Raw genomic sequence first — 22,906 nt, 5'->3', positions numbered from 1 at the left:
ATCAGGAATAACTCTATTACAAAGGGAAACAAAGGGAAAAAATTATGGGACCTACTACAAAAACCAATCGACCAAACGATTAATAGAAATTAATCACTTGTAGAAATTGTCTCATAAATGTTATTACTTATATTTTTTTAAGAATATTTTATTAACGATAAGTCACGCCATCGAGAGACATACCTAAGTCTGACCGTTGCTTGATACTATCTACTTAAAGTTACGAGATAGCGTAAAAAAACGGAACTTTCATCGAACCTTCGACGATTAATGAGACGTAAATAGTATCAATGAAATTCTTCTACGTTTCATACCAAGAATTTGTTCTTTACCAATATTGAAGCAATTAATTCGAGTATTCGAATGCGATCGATTAATACTAATGACAAATATAATAATATCATTAAAGCTAAAAGTCAAATTGAAAGAGATAGAGAAAGAGAAGAAAAAACAGAGATCGAACCCTCGTCGTATAGTAATTACGATGATGCCTTTCCGTTTGGTAAAACGAAACCGATGTCAAAGTAAGGAAAAAATCCCGATAAATGAGAAGAATCAGCCGTTATAAAGGTGTCAATGGCACAAAGGCTGGGTTATACATTTTCTCTACCTTTTTATTTTCTCTGCTTCTTTTAGTCTGCTAATTTTTCTCCTTTTTTCTTACTTCAAATGACTGGTTTTTTTTACCATTTTCGTTCGTTCGTTCGTTTGAATAATCTCTTCATATACAATATATCACAAGAACGCGGATAAAGGATTATCTCCTGTCATCGTCGTTGTTCATGGCAACATGGCATTTGGAATAAGTACAAAATCATAAAATTGTTTTATTCGTTTGAAATATTGTTCTTTTCAGAAAATTTCAAATAATTTATATTATTTGAAAGAATATTATTTTAACGTTGTTTTATATGTAACGATAGAATACAAAATGAAATATTTGACTGTTTATATCTACTGGGTAAAAGACTGAAATGTTAAATTTGCCAGAGGTTAAGGATACGATTAAACGTTTTACTAGCACCAGCAATAGTAGTAGCAGTAGCAGTAGCAGTAGTAGTAGTAGTAGTAGTAGTAGTGGTAGTGGTAGTGGTTTGATGCTAGTGCACAGCTGGGGCAGCGTAAATAACGTTTTCAGAAGCAGAGAGATAATTATCTAGCTACGGCTTGTACTGGACTAAAACAGATTCTCCGTATACACGGTGACTACCTTTTTTTCACATTTTCTACTTCCTTCTCTTTAACTTCCATAAGAGAGTAGGGGGGTACGAAGCTTTTTTGCCTTTCTCTCTCTTTTACTTTCTCAACTTTCCATTTATACGTAATCGCTCGTTACAGTCTTTTCCGTAGGCGGTTAGTTTACACCATTTGGGTGCTAGCGCGACCAAAATTATACTCGAGTGTCTTATCTCGAAACGCCTAAACATCGAAATAATTATATTTATTCCGTCTTCCGAGAATGTACGATTGAATTTTTAGAGCTTTCATCGATCCATTAAATGCTATTCGAAATTTCGATATTTCCAAATATTATGATTATTGTTACTTGACTAATCAACATCAATTAGTCGAGGTTGATTGCTTTAATTATATGACCAAGCTAACTTGATATTATTTTTGATCGTGCGAATCAAAGCTACATGTTTTTGGATAATTAAGCGCGTGCAATTATTAACGAATTTGATATTCTCGAATTTCTTTTGAAAAAGACACGTAAAATAATCATGTGACGAGTGACGAGTCACATCAAATGACGCGGCAATGTGTTATAATATAATGGAAGGTAGAGAGGATGCAATCACGCATCAGGATTATTCGATGGTATTTATTTTCTCTGCGTATACGTATTACATTTCGCTTATCGAGCATAAGCACCAAGCATAATTTTAAACATCCTCTATATTCTTGTTTAGTTACATGCTGAAAGAAAAAACTTCATTCCTTGTATGGATACACACAATATGATTACATGACAATGCGCTCTCGACCAGGTAATCCGTTCTTCCTGTTGTTACTCTTTTTCTTTTGTAAAAGAAAAAGTAAGAGAAAAAGTCTAACACAGCAGGTAGACGTGATAGTCATGAGAAAAAAGTCAACGACGAATGTGTTGAAAATAATGAAAAGTAAAGATTCCAAGGTAATATTTGTCGTTTTGTTTAATTTGTTTGATTTTGTCGTGGTATTTCCTATCTCTCGCTATTTCATCATTTTCTACTTTTCTATCACATTTTACGGTCTCTCGTATCCGTAGCTTTTGATTACTTTCTACTCTCCTGGCCGTATATAGCTGATTCTGTAACCAGGCGCACAATTACCGTATCCACGCAATCAGTCAGGTTTCTCCTAGGCAGCCTGGATGTTTACCAGCCGGAACGTAGCACATTTAGTTTCTAATGGACCTTGGCGACGAAGGATAATGACACGTTCGTTCCGCGGCTCGGTGCAGTTTCACCAAAATGTGTCTCTTCGTTGGAGCTCTCTACTCGCATGTCCTCCTGTCTGTTCTAAGCATCGGACAATATTTGTTTTTCACTCCACCGACTACTGCAAACTCTATTCTATCTTTGCCAAAGTAGAACTTTCGATTGCTCCCCAACCATAGGAGGAGACATTTCCATATTTGAAAACGTCCTGTAATCCGATTGAAATGCAACTAATTCATCATCTAGAAAGGTAAATGATCATTTGAGGTTTTCCATTTAAATGTGGATCTATTAAAAGAGATTTTATCAGTCGACTGATTACTTAAAACGTCGACGTTTGCAAAGAACATAAATGCATTCAATCTTGCCTCCCTACGTCTGCATGTGTACGTTTATATAGATATCTACCTACCTCCTACCTACCTACCTACCTACCTACCTATCTACCTACCTACCTACCTACCTCCGTACAGATACATATTTTGAAATACACGATATGAGTGTTGCTGCTGGCTTTCATTCATACTTTCAGAAAGCAGTAGCGAGTTTGCCTCACCCATGAGAAAAAGAGAAGAGAAGTCCTCGTACTTTCACGAAGTACTTTTAGGATCGTGTGGTTAAGTGCCTGACGAATGGCACACGAGGGAAATTACAAAAGTCTCATTCGTTGACACTTCTCATTTTCTCGATGCGTCATCATTCGTTGAAAGACCTCGCACGACTGCCAACGATAATCGTTATTTTACATGAAAAGTGAAACATGCTTGTAAATACGAAACTCTTATAGAATTTTATTTTGACTAGAAAATAGTTGGGAACAAATGTTAACGATAATAAAAAGAAAAAAAAAGAAAAAGACGCGGCGGTGATTTCGTTCGTAGCATGCGAACAAAAGAAACTCATTTAAAAAAATGTTCTAGGAAATATCCCATATATTATAGACGCATCACCGAATTTTTTCTTTAGAGATAATCCTTAGAAATTTCTATTTATTCTTCTGCAAAACTGTAGTAGAATCGTAACTCAGCTACTGTCGAAGATATACGATTTGAAAAGCTGGAAGGTATATTTATAACCTCTCCGCCGTGTATTCTAACTGAAAAGAAATAAAAACAAAATCCAAACATCGATTGCACGAACAACCCCTACCGATGAACCAACGGCTACGCTATAAAACAAAACAAACAGCTACGAAATATCGAGGACAAAAAATTATCATTTTATTTCGAACGTTAACGAGAACGTTAAACGAGATTATAATCGCGATTTATTGCAAACGACGCGAATATTTTTAGTGGCTTTTCAAAAGATTAGTGACAATTTCCAACGAAATCTCCTATATCCTGATTTCGTGCTCATCACCAGTCATCATCTTCTTCCTAAACCATTCAAAACTTCTATTTATGATTAATTGAATCTTTCTATCCATCTACGCGTATGTGCACAGGCCAACTTTTATCCCGGGATTAAGATACAAGTTTCTTTACGAGAAAAATAAATTCCAAGGACTTTTATCGAGATCGATAACTTTTCAGACCTATCTCGTCGACAAAAAAAGTAATTCTTAAAGTAGTGCTTCGCGAAAAATGATCGATCTTCGTGTTATTAATGATTTATTCGAAAGAAACAAAATATAGAAAAAAAGAGCACACACGCACAGAAAAATTCTAGACAAAGAGAATAAAATAAAATACACAAAAATACGTTGACTGTGAACAAGAAAAAGAAGCAAGTGTAAATATATATTAATTTTGAATAAATTTGTGTATAGCAAAAAATTTGGCGTCTCATTTTCTTTCATTTTTCGTTTGCAATAAAATGAAACACTTCCGACGGATCATTACGCAGCCTTTTGTTCTATCACGTGTATCGAATAAATGGAGAAAGAGACATGGTGAAGCGAAAGAGGGATCGAAAAAAGAATAAAAATAGAAAAAGGAAAAAGAAAAAGAAAAAGAAAAAGAAAAAGATACGCGCAAGCTCGAGTATCTATATTTTATCCACTCCACTATGAGAACGTAGAAGGTAGGAAGCGCACACGGCTGTCGGATTTTTACTGCTCGTAAACCTTTTTTACGGTTGCTCATGGCTTTACATACGTACGATCTCGGCAAAGAAACGTTGGTGGTACCAGTCGATGTTTCAATGAACGCAATAGCTCTCACGCACATAAGCTACATTCATATTTTCCTTTTCTTCCACCTCTTGACTCCTTGAATCTGCCAATAGCCTTGTTTCCTCGTTTCGAAGGGATCATCTTTACGTTTATTTTTCTTTTTTATTATTTATTATTTTTTACGACTACTTCCAAAAAAAAAAAAAAAAGATCTTTTTCGCATTATTCTTTAATATAATTTCTCGACAAACTAAGACGCATTTATGAAAGTGTAACTATTGCATGCATAAAACCAAATGCCGAATGACGGAGAGGGGGAGAATAGGTAAAAGGGTTAAACGGTAGGATATCTTGGAAACACGTAATCCTTAAGCGCAACATTGGCGTAACGCGATTGCGTCGCGGGCTAAAGCTCTCGGATAAAAGTCATTTCTTATTCGAAAGCTCTCTCGACTCGAACTTTTTTCTAATTGGACGGCGCTCAGTAACCGCTGGATAAGAGTCGAAAGCGGACTTAAAGCTGAACAAACGAAATACCAAACTACTATTTTCTATTTTTCTTTTTAACAATAAAAGATCTTCCGCTTGTTGTTCTTGTTCTTCTTGTTCTCGAACGATCTTAGAAACCCATCTAATCGAATTCCATTCCACACGAGTTTTTGCGTTGCGTTGCGTTGCGTTGCGTTGCGTTGCGTTGCGTTGCGTTGCATTTGGCAATTCGACCAAACTGGTTGATAAACTCGAATAACGATGATACTGCCGTAAGGGTTTGCGTTCTCCGAAATTGCATTCTGTGAAAAGTTGATAGAGTATCCGTGGCGTTTGGAGGTATCGAAATCGGTCTAGAACTTGGTCTACCTAACAGCAATTCAATCAATAGAGAAGGAGCGGTTTGCAACTTAGAAAGCCGCGGTAATTGCGCGCGTTAACTTTTGTTAATCCACCGAGAATAGGTGCTACTAAGAGTTGAAGGGGAGAGAAAGAGAGAGATAGTTGTGACGCATCGAGTTACGCGATAGGATAGCCCGAAGAACTATCTACTTGCCCCTGGGAGCAAACTAATTTACGAAGAACCGAGTCACTGACTTCCAAAACCAAACTTACTACTTTCTAAGTTACTCGTTAAGCTTCCTTCCTTCCTCGTAGCCCAATCCTTGATAGTAATCAAGAAAAGAATCGTATGATATGACTGTAAACTTATCCCATTGATAGAAAAATAGAAATTTCTCAGTACACGAGGAACACGTAAGATTCGCTTAAGATTTATCTCTACTACTACCTCTTTTCGTTTGTTCAAAAGCTAAACGTTGATCTTTGGCTTAGTTAAAGATGACACTTAAAAGTTTCTATAGACGTTTATCTTAGAAAGTTTTCTACTTGAAATCCGTAGCGACCAATTACTAAGTTTCTCAAGGAATTACTGTTATAATTTCTCTTAACTGTTTATATCCGTCAAAAATTATCGCTCAACAGAGATTCCTTTTGGATCGTTAATAATTATTCAACCCTCAGGAGACGTTCATTATCTTGTCCCGTTTCTGCGTTTTCCTTTGTCCCTCCCCTCTATCCTTTCCTTTCTTATCTTGTTCTTACGTTTGTCAAGGAATAATAATAATAATAATAATAATAATAATCGCGATATAGAACAACTAGCACTCATGATAGCTTCTACAAACAACCAAGTGGATACACTTCCGTTCGTCTACTACATCTTCGTTCGACACAATGGGTGAGTTATTTAAATGACGTTAAACGCGTGTATATATTCGTAGTAAAACTATGCAACGGGAAATGTCGTGGACGACTACAGGTTGCTTCATGGCAATTGTCCTTTACTCGCCTTCCCGCGGCTTCAAGCACATTCTACTACCATCGAACATCCACATAACGAAGTTTGCCTACGAGTTGACAAGAACTACAGACTTCACAACGTAAAGTTACTCGTGAAAAGAGGAAATTTAAACGATGTTATACCACCGACCCATTATGTCTAACGTGTCCGTGGCATAATACTCCTTTATAGTTCTAAACGTGCTCGCGAACGTTTCCGAACGAAATCCCATTCGTATTTCCTATTGTGGTTAGTACCGATGCAAGGTGCGTTTGTGAAAGTTACACAATATGAGAGAAAGAGAGATATCGTCGTCAAACTATTTACCATGAACAATGCACGCTAGAAACGAGAGTCAAATTAACTCCAACTTTTTCAGAAGGCACCTTAAATTTGATCGGTATTATAAAGAAATACAAAATTTCCTCGATTCGTGAATTACTTCAAAAGATGAAAAGTTTGTTTAACGTGCAATTCGTACGCTGTTCAATACTTTGAATCCTAAATGCATAACCAGAACTTTACAATAAATCATTGAATTTAGGAAAAGAAAAGAAAAAACGGTGGAAGCAAAGTTGTACACCTAATAATTTGTCTTTATTCTTTATTCGCGATATATCGCGTCAAATGCAAATGGAATTTTCCTAAATGGAACTTTAAAAGACTAATATTTGTTATAGCAATGAATAGGAGGGAGATTTTATATGATTCTCCAATTGATCGAATTGGTTTTCGAGTCGATTCGGTGAAATGCGTCGGAATCGTTGTATTCGTTTATAACGCCTAAATTGTATGTATCGCATTTGAACATTCGATCGCGGTACTTATCGCAGACGTATGCCTCCGATAGCAAACCAACGATAAAACGGCGGTCGATGTCCAACGCGGACACCGCGCGATTTTGTATAGTCGCGGAAGCAACTATAGCGTTCTGTCGCGACACGAATTGTGCATAAATATTCTAACAGTAGTGATAGAATCGCTCTGCATACGATGGTGGACACGCGATCGTACGTGCCGGAATGTTCATCCATGGTTTGACACGAGAAGAACGTTTCGATGATGATAATAAAGCGAAAAATATGAGATTCAATGAGGAAAACTACCATTTTTATTTCATTTTACTTTTTTTCCACTCTATTCATCATATCACACCTTTTTTTCTTTCAAACGAAACAAATGTAGACTTTATCGGCGATTCTGAAATTAAACATGAACATTACTAATTATTAAAAACAATGACGTAATAATGATCGAGCGTACTACTACGAGTAACTTCACATATTATCATCGATAAATCGATACTCTTTGAAAGTAAGTGTTCTCGTAATGTATAATCGTTTTTATAAATTTAATTACGGTAATTATTATTCGCATTAATTGCATCTTCGATAATGACGCCGAGCTTGGGAACTTTATCGTCATTGATTTTGTCGGGTATTAACGAGTGAGAAATAATAATGAGACATAAACTGTTTATCGTTAAAGAGCTTTCAAAAATCGATCCACCGTGGTGGGATCGTCGAACTTTTCAAATATCAAATTGGAACAAATTCTGCCATAGGGCACGAGGATTAGAAACACATTTTTTACTCAAGGTTTACAAATCGGTCGTTAAAAAAAAAAAAAATATAAAAAAGAGAAAGTACGGATTGGTTAAATAAAAAAAATATAAAAAACCAGGAAACTAGGGGCTATCTAATGCGATTTTGATGCAGGCTTCTCTCTTATTTGAGCAATACCAACGATATACGTTCCCGTTCGGAATATATTACACCGAAAATAATGTGTTTCTTCTCGCCTTACAGAGTTAGACTCCGCTGTTGTTGGAACGTAGTACGTGCGATGCGAACAACGACATTTCCATTGCATATACGAAAACGTATCCATGGATTCGGAATCCCCAGAGAATCAAGAATTACGTGCTCCGATCTTTTTGCAAGCCCTAAAACGACCCCGAACTCCTACGACCCCTGGACTTTCCAATCCATCGACTTTTTTCCACCCTCTTATCTTGGAGATTACAATATATTAATATTCTAAGAGTGACGAAACCCTTTAATTTCTGACATTATTACGATCATTGCCGTAATTATATTTAATTATTCTAATACAAGTAAAAATAATTTATACAAGAGGTGAATCTAAATATGGTCGTAAGTAAAACTTTATACGAGGAAAGAAAAATTATAGAAAAAATGAGAAAGAGATAGGGGTAGAAAGAAAGAAAGAAAGAAAGAAAGAAAGAAAGAAAGAAAAAAGGAAGAAAGAAATATGAATAATAAATAGAGCACAAGAGGAAGGATGACGAGTCTGAATTACACAGACGCATATGCAGTAGCAGCATGCGGATGAAAATGACGCTTTCTATGTATCACCGAGAAACTCATATACGTGTTGGTAAATATGTGTGGACGTATATAGGTGCGAAGGTTCACATCTCGTGGGAGCATCGTAGATCATTATTTAGTATACCTTTCTCGGCGGTCAGATGGTGGAAAATGGTAGGTGAGAGAAACACGCTTGGCCGTGTGTGGATTGGGACTTGTATAGAAAATGGCACAGGCGAAATGTTGGAGCGTGGTATCGCGAATTACCTCTCTAGATGCTTCTTCTCTCTCTCTCCCTATTCCTATCTGTTCCTCTCTATCTTTCTCTTGCCAATGACGAAGGCAACAGCAGCAGCAGCAGCAGCAGCAACTGCAACTGCAACGGCATCACCACCACCGCCACCAACACCACTAGCATCGGCGGCCGAACTCACTTTGACAAGGATTTATTATCATCGATGTGGCAGCGACATAAAACATGATGAATCGAGTTCACTTCGTTCGTATGCCCGTCACGTGACGGTCAAAAAGAGAATGGGAGGAGAGAGAGAGAGAGAGACAGAGCGATACGCGATGGTGTAAGGCCTTCTAATACGTTTTAATTAATCGTCCATGGATTAATTTGTCATTACGACTTGCCACTTGCCCTTTCGCCCGTCATATCGATTGCCGCGTCTCACGATTCCTTCATCGTGCTAGTTCCCACGATTTATGCCACGTACGGTTATGTTGTTCCTATGAACGATGACGACGACGACGACGACGGGAAGCATTCATCGAAAATTATGATATGTGTGTACCATGTATAGATTACGATCGCAAAATGCATTATTGTTAAGTGTAATTACATAAACTTCGCAATTGGTTAAATAAAATTTGTATAATTCTCAAGTATTAACTCTCGCTAATTCGCATCGACAGCTGATTTACAAGAAGAAAAAAAAACAAAAAGAAACGAGAAAAAAACCGAAAGGTTCTCAAAAGACCGGTTGGAGAGAAAAGAAAAAACAACTTTGGTCTCTTATTAAGACCTTTAAGGTACAAGTGCTGACACGAACGTGATAGGTTTAAACGAGTTACTTCGAAGCGTTAATGAGAGTACCGATGAACTTGCAAAGAGTTTCTTTGCTTTGCTACTCTCTTCTAACATTCGATTGCATCAAATAATCGAAGAGAAATCGTTAAATAAGTTATTTATCAGGATTTACTTTATTCCGAAACTCATGATATATTAACATATGTCCACGCCATACATATGTACATATGCACATATTTATCTATAAATAAAGAAACAACATGGAATGGAAGGGATAGCAAATGAGTTGAAAATCGGAACAACGATGTAAAGTTCCCGTTTGATAAACGACTTCCTTATTTATCAGATACGTTGGCGCGATCATTAAATATTGAATAGTTTAATCGGTGGATGAGAGGAGTAATGTAGGGAAGGTATTTGAGAGGCTCGAAACGGCACGGAACCAGGATCCTATCATGCTCGTATGCGTATAACGCGCGAACGAGAGATCGACAAGGATTTTACGGACGCTCGTGAAGCTTTAATGCATTTATATACTTACGCGTGTACGTTTATGTGTTTGTACGTGAATACGCGCGTGAAACTATGCCACGAGCATGCGTGTGAATCATTGTATACGGGTAATACTCCAGCACGTTACTATGCCAGCCAATATAGGTGTATGAAACTAAGCGGATCGGAATAGTAGAGTAGACAAAAAAAAAGTTAATTGAACCCTCTAGGTGTTGCGTACGCTAGCCGAATTCCCATCGATATTTCGGCTAATCGACTAATTAATGAAAATTTTCAACGATCTCCGGGAGTGTTCTATCGCTATCTAGGGCAAATGATGATTCTTTCTATTACGAATTCAAGAATTCTAGTCTAATTACATTCGTCGATAATTATTAATCCTTAGATACGATGCTTACTTGGATTTTATAGGAGCAATATCGCTTCTCGAATAATCTGTTGTTTAGTAAATAGCTTTAAGAAATTCACCAAATATGCGGACAAAAGTGTCGAGTGTAAGGAGGGGTTAATTATGTAACTCTTTACTATATACTCTTACTTTCTAACTATTATTCTAAAATTAGTACCATATGCCATAGGCCATATGCCATATATATAAGACGTCACAAGTCTTGATGGTCACGACGATTACAGGATATAATCAATTATCCAGAGGAACGCAGTTTTCTCTTTGCATGAAATACCTCTCGCCTTATCCTTTTTTTTTTCTTTCCTTTCTTATTTCTCCTTCTTCGCTTTGGTTCGGTTTGGTTCGGTTCGGTTCGGTTCGTTCATGCGATCCACGTTATTAATGGACTTTCATTTACGTCGCGACAGGATCGTCGCGACGTTTATTAAAAGTCTCCCTCCCTTTTTATCAAAAAGAAAGAGAAAAATTATGAAGAAGCGTTTTAATCCAATCGAAGTTTTTCGAGTAGTTTAATTAATGCGAATACCAGTCGAAGAATGTGCGTATATGTGAGGTAAAATAATGTCTCGTTACCAGTTGGTTTTAGTAAAACTATATCCTAATATTTTCTATGACGATATAAACAGCCAACTTGGAATGTTTCCAACTGTTTGCCATCAGCAATAATAAACAATGGCGCCAAGCGGACGCATTGAAAACGATGCTCTTTCAACTTGCAATCAAAGGTCCGTCCCGTACGAGTATAGAAATGTACGAGTCAGCCGGATGGGGGTCATAACCGTTTTCGAAAATGCACTACAATGTACCGCGTTGTACGTTTAGTTGTATGAACTTTACGAGTTTGAAATGGTACGAGACCGAGATATACAAAGAGAGAGAGAGAGAGAGAGAGAGAGAGGGAGAGAGAAAGAGATGTCGACGTCTTTTGTAATAATTCATATAGCTGTCATTTTTGCTCGTCCGCATTCTATATTTTGCGTAATACCTCTCCCTATCATCCGGCTTTTGCGTACAGCCAAGATTTTACATTCTACTGGTTCATCCATCATCCTGCGCGAACTACACGAGCACGTTGCGCTAAAGGTCTCGACTACTACGGTTCTCCCAAAGCAACCCACCCACATATCGCGCATTGTCTCTTCGCACGAGAAACCTCCAGGAATTTGGGATAAATGCAACCATATGCTGCCACGATAGAAGTCCGATCTAAAACAACAACGACAACAAAAAAGAAAATAACTATGATCTTATCCAAGGAAATGTGTATTTACGAACTAATGTACGGGAAAAAAATAGGCTGCTAGTCCAAAAGTTTTGCACGTAACTGTATTATAAAAAGAGGAAATATAATATTATTATATATAGTACACAAGTCTATATATATCCGGAGAAAAAAAAATTTGAAAGCTTTCTCGCGAGTTTGTAAAACAAGATCGTTCTCTGATCTTTCTTGGAGTATCTTTCACCGACGACGTTAGTTACATCCGTTTGAGTGAATCTACCGAGGTTATATAAAAAGTAAGAGAAGGAGTTACCGCTCCAGGCTTAAAATCCAACACCAAAGAACTCGGTTCCCTTCTCAAAGCTCTCGGCATTAACGACTCAAATCGAAGTATATTCGTTTACAGTCTAATACACCAGACATCCCGTTCGTTTATGTATTTTTCTTTTTTATCTTTTTCTCTTTTATCGATTTCTTGTAACTCTTTATAAAAAGATACAAAGCAAGTAATCAAAATATCGGTATAATTCCAAAGAAGAAAAGTTCATTAAGTAAGTACGAGAACTTTCCTATCGTCAAAATTACGGAAAAAAATTCAGTTCTCCTTTTCTTAGTTTTCATAGTCATCGAAAAGCATTGAGTTTTCGGGTTAACAGTCTCGTGAAAAGGGAAATGAGAAAAGGAAAAAAAAAGAAAAAAGGAGGAAACACTCGTATCTTTGGGAATCGAAGCACGAAGAAAATTGCGTTTTTTTTCTTCTTCTTCTTCTTCTTCTTCTTTGTATACTCTTTTGAATCCGGTTGGGTATTTTAGATAAAAGTCCATGAGCAAAAGCAAAAGCTTTGATTATTTTCGTGCTTTATGACGAATTCTTGCAAGAACTGTGAGGAACGTTCGAGCAAACCAAATAGGAGCCAGAAATCGTGCTCGATATGAGTGCCGAGAGAGAAAGATGGATCGGCCAGAGGGAAAATAGAGAGACAAGGGGAGTGAGAAAGGAAACACAATGGTAATCACGATGCTTCCCTACGATTCACTTGTTATCCTGTCCCATGTAGGAGGGTGCATACGAAATTAATTTCTTGCGCGTGTGTGCCAACCGGATGAGCTTAGGATCGATAGTCGGACGACGGCGACGACGACGACGACGACGACGACGACGACGACGACGACGACGACGACGACGACGACGACGACGACGACGACGAACCAACGGCAAACCGACGCCGAGAGTACTCACTGTGAATTATGGAGAACTTCTCGATGAAGTAAGATACGTTTGCCACGAAAGAAGTCCCTTCAATTTTGACTTCTCTCATTAAACAACATTGGAACATTGACGAAAAATGAAGATGGCAAATTATCGTTATCTCGATTCCATCTTGTGAAAATGACCGTCTTTTAGCCTGGGGAGACGTAAAACGATAATAATAGTTGGTTCAATAAAGTTTCACAACGAGTAGAGGGAAAAGCAAAACGGGAAAGTAAGCAAGAGGAAGAACAAGTAGAAAAGTAGAACTTTTGGTCGCACCGATAAAATGTCAACAGCGAGTTGTACAGTAGTCTCGTGGCTGAAAGAGTTTAATCAGAAAATGATTAGAATGCTGTGGGTGTTTAGATTTGATTCGACAAAAGGAATCGAGGTGTGAATAAAAAAGAAAGATAAAACTTATAATGTTTATCAACTTAAAGGAGTAATTTCATACTACGGTTCTCTCGTTTGATACTCGATTTGAAGTTTTCTCTATATATCTAACAGCCATATAATAAAAGCAAAAAATGAAACGAAAAAGAAGGAGGATGAGTTGGGTGTTATTGCTCGGCCGTGTCGGAGATTAGATATAAAGTGGAAACAACGTGTTTGTCGCACTTGAAACGCGTACAAACGTTTTCCACTTTTGAAACGTGACGCTCGTTGCTATGAAAGCCACGTAAGATGCATACGTGTTCTGAATTACCTACCTATGGTTTCACATTTTATTTACAGCCTCGGGATCTCGCCTTTCTTTCCTTTTTATTTATTTGTCTTTATATTTACCTTTTAGCCAGTCAAGCGTTTTGAAATAAAAAATATTTTCCTATACAAATCATTTCTCCGATAGCTACTTGAAATGTTAACAGAAAAAGAGAGGGAGAGTACATTTTTCGTTTAATTTTCACTATCACGTTTTCAAAAACATCATTGAAAAATAATCTCTAAGCACAATGACAGAGATTTAATCATATACATCTCGAAATAATAGGTTCTGTATTTCGATGAAATCTAAATAGTATTCAATTACTTACGACGTAATCCTTATTGCAAGTGTACCTTATTCAATGTGCAACCCTTGAGAAGATTAAACGTCTCTTATTTCTATACGTTATACTTCCATCTCTTTCAAGATCACGTTACGTCGTTGACGCATTTCAGAGTAATCCTCTTTTCCTCCCCGACTATCTTGTTTGTAAACGTACTCGTGGCGGCGTCGGGATCGCATAGTTTCGTCCACCGCAACGATGACATTTCGTTCGGTTTTCAACGCCACCAAACGAATTTCATCTTTTGGAAGAACTTTCGAATGAACGATTTTGCCAATAAATTGGACAAGGGTAAGAAAGATAGATAGATAGAGAGAGAGAGAGAGAGAAATAGAAGCGAATGAAGGGAGGATACGAATTTTGGATGTAGTTTCCACTGCGAGATTTCCAATTTACGAAATTGCCCGTGAAATCGTGCGTTTATGAGCCGAGATGAACGAACGAGCCCGCTCGACCAAGCATCCGATACTCTACTGCTCTCCCTTCACTAAAGTCCTACCCCCATGGAAAGGCAATACTATCTCTTTCTCTCTCTTGTTCTCTAACGATATGGCCTCCGCAAACGTGTCATATCTAACGTAAACGACTATCGATCTAAGCGGGAGCAGCAACCCTTTCGTCAAAATCGATGCTAGGACTCGTCAACGACCATCGACTTTCCTTCGATGTAGGAAATGGGGGTGGAGGGGAAGAACATTTCAGAGAAATCCGAGCTTCTTTTCGAAACCACCACTGGAATAAACGAGTTAGATGGACTTGCCCTCTCGAGAACCATCGATCGTAGTGAACACGAGCCTGACAAGGTTGAATAATTTTTCTAACGTCTAAGAAGAATTGCAGAATCGAAAGAGGGTTAATTACGTAAAACTTGTTCCTTGCGTGCAAACGCTAAGAAAGTAGAAGAGAAATATAATGGTTATTAAACACGCACGACGGATGGTTTCATTTCTTTTTTTTTCTTTTTTCCTTTTTTCCTTATTTCCTTTTTTCCTTTTTTCCGTTCGTCCATTTCTATTTCTGTCTCGTCCTTTGCTTAAACGTCACTTTCACGGATGCCGACCAACGTGAAAGTTCTAATTGAGTCTACTGCCTCCCTCTCTCTCTCTCTTTCTCTCTCTCTCTCTCTCTCACCATCTCGTGTAACTTCTATTCTCGAGTTACCGACTGTCCCTCCAAGGGATTGGAAATTCGACGAAATAGAGGAAGAAAAAAGCGCATAGACTGAACCCCGAGGGTTCTTTGTTGCCCTCTAGTATGTCCACTAGAGCAACGATCCCATGGACGAAACGAATTTCAACTGGTTTTCAACTTTCTTGGCTTCCATTAGCTACCCTCGATACTACCCTACTAGTATTCTTGCATAGTATTCTTTATATCAGTTTCTTTTACATAGGTATATAGGTACTTAGGTTTTAGTATATACGTACGTGCAGCTGCTATTCCTGAGAATAGACCAGACCAACGCGTTTAGATCAAATTTTTCTCATCAAATTTCCTACGGTTTTTGTTCCCTCTTTTTCAATATCATCTTACCGACTACCCTTTCTTATTTTTTATTCTTTTGTTTTTTTTTTTCAAAACTATGGAGAGTATTGCAAGTTATCGGTCGATCGATAATTCATACAAATATATTGAAAAATTATTAAATAGAAAAGAGGTAAGAAGAAAAAGTAAAAGAAAAAAGGTTATGGGCGAATGAATAGGTGCGATAAAGTAAAACGAAGTCGAACGAACGTTTTCCTGTTCATAGAACGATCTTGTAAAACTGACGAATACAAGTACAAACGTGCAAATGTAGTCGGTTGTATGCAATATAACGCATTGCTCTTGCGAGTTCACAAAGATTGTCGAATACGCGCTCGAACTTGACTAACAACGAGTCGATTGTCAAGCTGAGTTAAAAAAAAAATAAGAAAAATATCGCTACACTTTTTCATTTTATCTCTCTTTCTCTCCTTCTTTTTAGCTTGCGTATAATTGGCTTCCCAATTAAAACTTTTTCAACGTTACTGAAAATGGTTACTACGGATTTTCAATGGCAGTTTACTTCAACTGATTTTACGAAGAAAAATACTTTTACTAAGGTCAATACATCTCACGTAATTCTTTGAAATCTTTGATTCGTCGTGTGACTTTGCTTTCGTGAAAGCACCTCGGGAAAATTATTAAAAAAAAAAAAAAAAGCAAACAAAATTTTAAACTTCTACGTTTTTTTTTTTTTTACCAAAGTTCTTTTCATCAAAACTTTTAACATATGCAACATTGTGTGTGTGTGTGTGTGTGTTTTTTTTTTATTATTCCAATGGACGATAATTATTCAAATATTTTTAGAAAAAAAAAGCTACTTACTACTTAAAGCTTACATAATTCATGAACTCTTGTTTCGTTTGCACGCAAAATGTCTACATTTTGTTTCTACTACTTAGACTTGACTAGAAGCTATGCGCCATAATACCTAACGTCATGGCAGTCGAACGGGAATATACATCACCGAAGGAAAAGACATCCATCATCGTTCGTGGCAAACGTTGCCTCGTAGAGAGGCTTTGTACTTGCGCTACCATTCTCATCATGATCAACGTATCGCCTTTCGTTCGTCATTAACGTCGAACCTGTCACTCGCGTCACTGTCTTCGTTTTATCATTCGCGTCGAGCGAAAAATTGCAATATGTTAAGGTTTTTTCATTTCTCTTCATCTTTCTTTTTTCGCATATCATAAAGTTTTTCTTCTTTTTTTTTTACGAAAACCTTTTTTTTCGATAAATCGAAAAACTAAAATATCGATAAAGTGAATTTTCAATCGAATTTATTACAAACTTCATCTTTCAATTGGCAATTCCGAGAATCGTCATTTTGTTTTGTCTACATTCTTATATTAGATTCGTAATTAGTGACACCGATAAACGTTGTTGAACCAAATTTAACAAAATTCCGATAATGCTCCGATTTAGGGCAACGTTTTTATGAAAATCTTTCGCTGTGCATTGGTGACGACGGGGTATGAACGAGATGCATATTTAGGAATAGAAGAAAAATGACATTTGAACATTTGCCTGATGAATAGATCTCGCATAATTTTTTACAAAAGAAACGAAACGTCCTCGAAAGCATTCAAACAAACTGAAATAAGTAGTAAATATCTACTAGCCTAACAATGCGAGTTTGTAAAATATAAGAAAATAAGTAAAGTAAAAAAACTAACGAGAGCATGCTCGATGAGCGAGTTTTTGTCTTTCATGTTCGGTTTCGTTATTCGTTGGTATCCACGTACGCCTCGTATACGAGTACATATTTCAAATGAAGTATCATATTTCATCAAACATGTATAATAGTTATACATATATTGTATTATATTTTTAACGATATACGACGCTATTATTCTTTTCATTTCATTTCGTCTAACATTACAACGCGATATTATTTTCATACAAAATTTCTTTCTAATTATAATATCGATTCTCTCTCTATGATCTATTTATTAACAAACTTGTCGCTCTAATAAAAATATATTTATATTCTCGAAACATAACAAATTATATGATCAGCCTTTTAAGTTGAATTTAATATTTCATTTTGATATAAGAGTTTAGAATTATCTCGTTAGTGGTTGGAAATCATTTTGTAAATTGGAAATCATACTCGCATCGAATAATCGACCCGGAGAAATTGCATGAATGCTATCTTCCCTTTCTCTCTTGCCAACAATCTTCGAGATTCTCGACGGACTTATTAAACCCGATTTCCGACAGACTCTCGATGAATTCTCTTCGCTCTGTTCACGTCTCTTGTGCTTTCTTATCAACCTTCTCCCATACGTATTCTACTTCGTCGAAACTTGGATGCAAATATATTAATAAAGTCAACGTAGAGAGAGATAGAGAGAGAGAGAGAGAGAGAGAGAGAGAGAGAGAGAGAAAATTCTAGTCAAGAAAATTAGAAATTCAATGAGATCTAATCTTCGTTATCAGAACACAAACCCGTTAATATTCGTCTATCGTTTTCCAAGTCTCTTTATTAAAGAGAAGAGAAAGAGTAGAATAGAAAGGAGTAAGAAAATCCGAAAGAACGTTCATCCTCGTAAAACATACATTCTCAGACAATAAAAGTTGTTCAGTGTAACGCAACTTTCCGCAAAGGAAGAAAATTTAGCGATTCGCTAGATTTACGGCCACTAAATATCTTTCTTCGTTGTAAAGCTATGAAATCGGTAGGAATACTTGAACATTATCTTTTTACGCTAACTTTTTACGTAGGTATACCCTGTGTAACTTCCTCTGAGGAAACAAGTATAATCCATTAAAGATCGTCCGCGTCTTCGTCTCTTGGTCGAAAATAAGAAATAAAGTAAAGTCAATGTAGGGAAAAGTTTCGAGTGGTTTCTATCTTCTTTTAAAAAGATCGAATCAAGTATTACACGTAAGTGTCTATCAAACGTAGGTAATTCTTACTTGTAATAACTTTCTTTTCTTCCTACTACTCTGAGAAGGTTGCAAAGAGGTAAATTGATTCCCAACGATAAAGCATTTTCGATACTTCCCGCCCACTTTTATACGTACGATTCGTAAGGATAAATCTTTCATGGGCAAACGTATGTGTGCCCAAGTTATTTTATATGGGTCGCATGAAAAATACACGAATGCAAATGTCATACGTGTACGTATGTACTGTAGGTATATATGTACGTAAACGCTGTGCTGTATGCTTTTCTATAGAATAAATCCAAAATAGTAACCCACTACAGCCAAAGGATTTATTTACACACCATCCCGAGAGAAGATTTACTTCGACTTCGGAACGTACTTTTTCCAATATTGAAATTACCGTCGTTTCTCCGTGAACAAGGTTTTCTTTTTCTTGTTTTTCCTTTTTGTTCTGTTTGTTACAAAAAAAAGAAAAAAAAAAAAAACAACAACAACAACAACAATTACTTGGACCTGTGTCGAAAGATGTCTATGGAAAAATAAAAAGCTGCTGCTACTTTACGGATGGTTCATCCTCCGCTTTTCTCCATAAAGCAGCATAAACGATTACCACGGGTCGACGATTTAATTCTGAGGGTGAAAACAACGGCCATTGAAGCTGACGGTCTGTACATAAAAATTCACAGTAGCCATTCATGCTACGACAAGATTAAGTGGTTAGGCGCTTAATGAATAGTAAGTTATTACAAGAGAACGGTCGAGATATTCGTAGGTTTAATTAACGCCAGTCGCGCATGAGCTTGCGAGAAAGAGCGAATGCTTATTTACGGTTTTAATAACAGCTACTATGGAGGAAAAAAAACCCTTCTGTATAGTAATTGTTGCGGAGAAATAATATAAGTAAATAAGAAACAATTTTGTAACGTCGACAAAGAGATCTTACAACAACAACAACAACCACAACAACAAAATGTATTACATTATATTATAACATATTATTTGTAAATGTTTTCTATAGTTAAAAAGTAGCTAAAGCATTTATGGTACGTACGCGTCTTTAACACGAGCCTCACGACAGAGAATGCAGGCAGCAAATCCTGTTGCGGTTAAATTAAATTAACCCGGTGCAAGCCGACTCCGCTGAATTGTCCTCGTAGCGTACCAATTTATAGACGCCCTGTGAAAGGTTCGTGTATTGTGTTGCGCGCGTTTCTCCTCCTTCCTATCCCCTTCGTTCCCAGCCCTATTTCGCGAATTTCCACGAGAGAGGATCGAACCACTGTCCTTCTATCCCTACATTTCTTCTCTTCTTTTCTCATCTTCGTATACTCGTAACTCCATGGATTTCGTTATCGAAATAACGGGAAAAATCGAAACCTACGATTTTCGTGATTTACGTGCGATCGACGTACGTTAAGCTCCGACCAAAACCGTGAGAGAATTATTCAAACGCGTGAACGTATACGCGCACTTGTATCCGTTACGTTACAACAAATGAATATTTTACTTTACCGTATATCGATCAATAACCCGTTGCGTGCTCGTTACCAACTGCAAACGATTTGATTGACGAGCTTCGTCTAATTAATTTCATCCTCTAACAATTTACATTTATCATTACAAATAATATAACTACTTTAATCGTAGTTAAGAACTTTACGACGGACAAAAATGTTACGCATTCTATCGGCAGTATTTCGACAGGATAATTACCTACGATATATTTCTATTCGATCGTAAATCCAATTGGAAATGTTACACCGAGGATAAATAGCTTTAAGTTTTCACGAATTTATCGGATCGTCTAATTTATTTGCCAAAGAGCACAAGATTTAACTTTTACCTATGTATGTTCTCATCGAAACGAGAGCATCTACGTCAAATTTCCTCCAATTTTACCTCCAATTTTACCTCCAATTTTACCTCCAATTTCGTTGTCTTTCAAGAATTTCATAAATATTGAAAAAATGTGTAATTTTCTACTTTATTTAGCTTTCTCATCATTTGTCATACGCAATTATTATATACGTATTGTTTTAATCGATTTCGTTTGACCAAGTCCAGTCAATCTCTTGCAGCTGCTTAACTTTAATTGACATCAACGCGGTCTAGCGTTAAACCACACGGTTGCGTTGTCCTTCACAAAGGACAAACCCTGTCGTTACAGACGCAATGACATGGATTGACAGGCAATAGGCGGTCATGTACCTGACTGTTTTGCTGCAAGACTGGTTTGGCTTACATTCTCGCTCGCATTGATATTCACAAAGTGCATTGGTAAGAGTTGATTGGACCGTTAATGTATCGACAGATTTTACATCGTAGTAATATCACGGAAATATCGAATTGCAATGATATATAATAATAAACGGAAATTTGTATATTGCGTTTGAGTTAAACTTCGTTATACGGGTGCCGCCACCACCACCAAAACCACTTTAACCGTCGATCTTATCTTTTTTTCCTATCATTTTCTGCAAATCGCGATAATGTTCAAGTTTATACATTCCGAAGAAATCCAATTAAATTGAAATTCGCAATATTTCTAGTCATAAAAATAGCGATTATACTAAACCACTGAGATACGCCTGTAGCATAACACTGGTAATCGTGCTCCATTTGGAAAGTGTTATGGTCAGGAGGTTGCAATGCACTCCAAAACTTAAGCGTCGTTTACTGTTTCTGAATTGACCCTAGGTATAGTTTGCTCACATCATCGAATGCATTACAATAAAGGAAGTATATCTATGTAATATAAATGGAAGAGAGAATTAAAGAGAGAAACAAAGAGAGAAACAAAGAGAGTGACAAACCAATTGCATACGAGAAACTTGTAATCGCACAAACAAATTATTTGCTTGCAGAAATTCCCTTAAACTTGTTTATCAACGTTATGCTTATTAAACACTCACAAATAATAAAAAGGAAATAGTATTTCCTCGTATAAAAATGATAACAAGTTTATCACTGCTGCAACAAGAAGAAATAATTTGTTGAAAAATGTATTCTTCTTCTTTTTTCGCTTACCTCACGTAGCATATTGACTTTTCAACATTTATTCAATACTTTGGAATTTACTCTTTGCAGTCTGTTAAAAGTTATTTCATACATTAAATAACATGTTCGTACCATTTTTGTTACCTATTATACTATATATCGGTAAAATATATAATAAATATATCAAATAATATATCAAATATAGGAATATATTATATTATGAAATACGTTACAATAGGTATAAAAGGAACATGCTGTAATTTACTTGCAATCAGTGAAGAATGGTTCTTACAAATTGGTTCCTCGTTAATTAACTTTAGTAATAGTTTATCACCAACTACCTTGTAAAAATTGTCTCAAATCGTTTGAAAATCGTTTAATAATAATAAATAAAAAATGAAGACTCTTTGTTCTTTGCTCGATCAAAATCTTTGATTAAAAAATCATTCATTAAATCATTAAAGTATATTTCCGTCTTCGTGGACTTTTGTTCGGAAATTATTTTACGGAGTGGCCTTCGATTAGGGATCGTTTCTTCCATCTCTTGAAAGTGATTTAATACGTTTAAGGGTGTTACATGAGTAAAAGAAAAGTGGGAACCACCTTGCCCATCGATCATCCCTTTCCTCGGTTATGTATATAACTAACTCTAATAATTGGTAAGAAAAACGCGTGTACGTGACTTCTGTTTCTCTCTCTCTCTCTCTCTCTCTCTCTTCCTCTCTTCTCGCGGTTTTTAACCGATGCATCCAATTATAAAGTCAGGCAGGGCTCGACTAGAGCCTATTTCACAGCTAATTTCTCGTTATGTCGAGTTAGTTGGATAAAAGCGCTCTACGATACACTCTGTCACGGTTAACGCATGAAATTGCGCACGGGTAGCGAGCATTAAGCGACACACACTACAATCAATTGTATTTATTTCCTATGTTTCGCGTTTATATAAAACAAAAGTTCGTTCGATGTTAGCGTTGAACAATTTCGTCTATAGTTTTTACACATTGATTCTTGAATTTCTTCTTCTTCTTAGGACTTTGTCCTGTTATCCCTAATTGAACAACCTAAAGAGGCTATTTTGTTAGTTCTGGAAGCGATTATTTTTTTACCGAGGGTAGGTTGCTAGCCTCGCCCTCGAACCCTCCCCTTTATCTGGGGCTTGGGACGTGTAAAATTACGTATTACATTAAATTAGTTTACGATTCTCATTAATGTTTTTTGCTTTTTTTTTCTTTCATTTAATGAAGATACTTTAATGAAGTTACCGCTAATTATCGGTAAATCGATGTTTCGTATATAATTACATAAG

The 22,906-nt window shown here is 36.6% G+C and overlaps 1 protein-coding gene across 2 annotated transcripts in view; it reads right to left on the bottom strand.

Moving 5' to 3' along the window:
- LOC107072421 (uncharacterized) overlaps positions 1-22,906 on the bottom strand; it is a 163,221-nt gene that overhangs the window by 106,244 nt on the left and 34,071 nt on the right. The window lies entirely within an intron of this gene.

This window comes from Polistes dominula, unplaced genomic scaffold, assembly GCF_049000335.1.
Source record: "Polistes dominula isolate Pdom_NZ unplaced genomic scaffold, Pdom_raw_medaka scaffold_35, whole genome shotgun sequence".
NCBI lineage: Eukaryota > Metazoa > Arthropoda > Insecta > Hymenoptera > Vespidae > Polistes > Polistes dominula.
The sequence above is the reverse complement of the archived record's forward strand: the minus strand, read 5'-3'. Positions and strand labels throughout refer to the sequence as shown.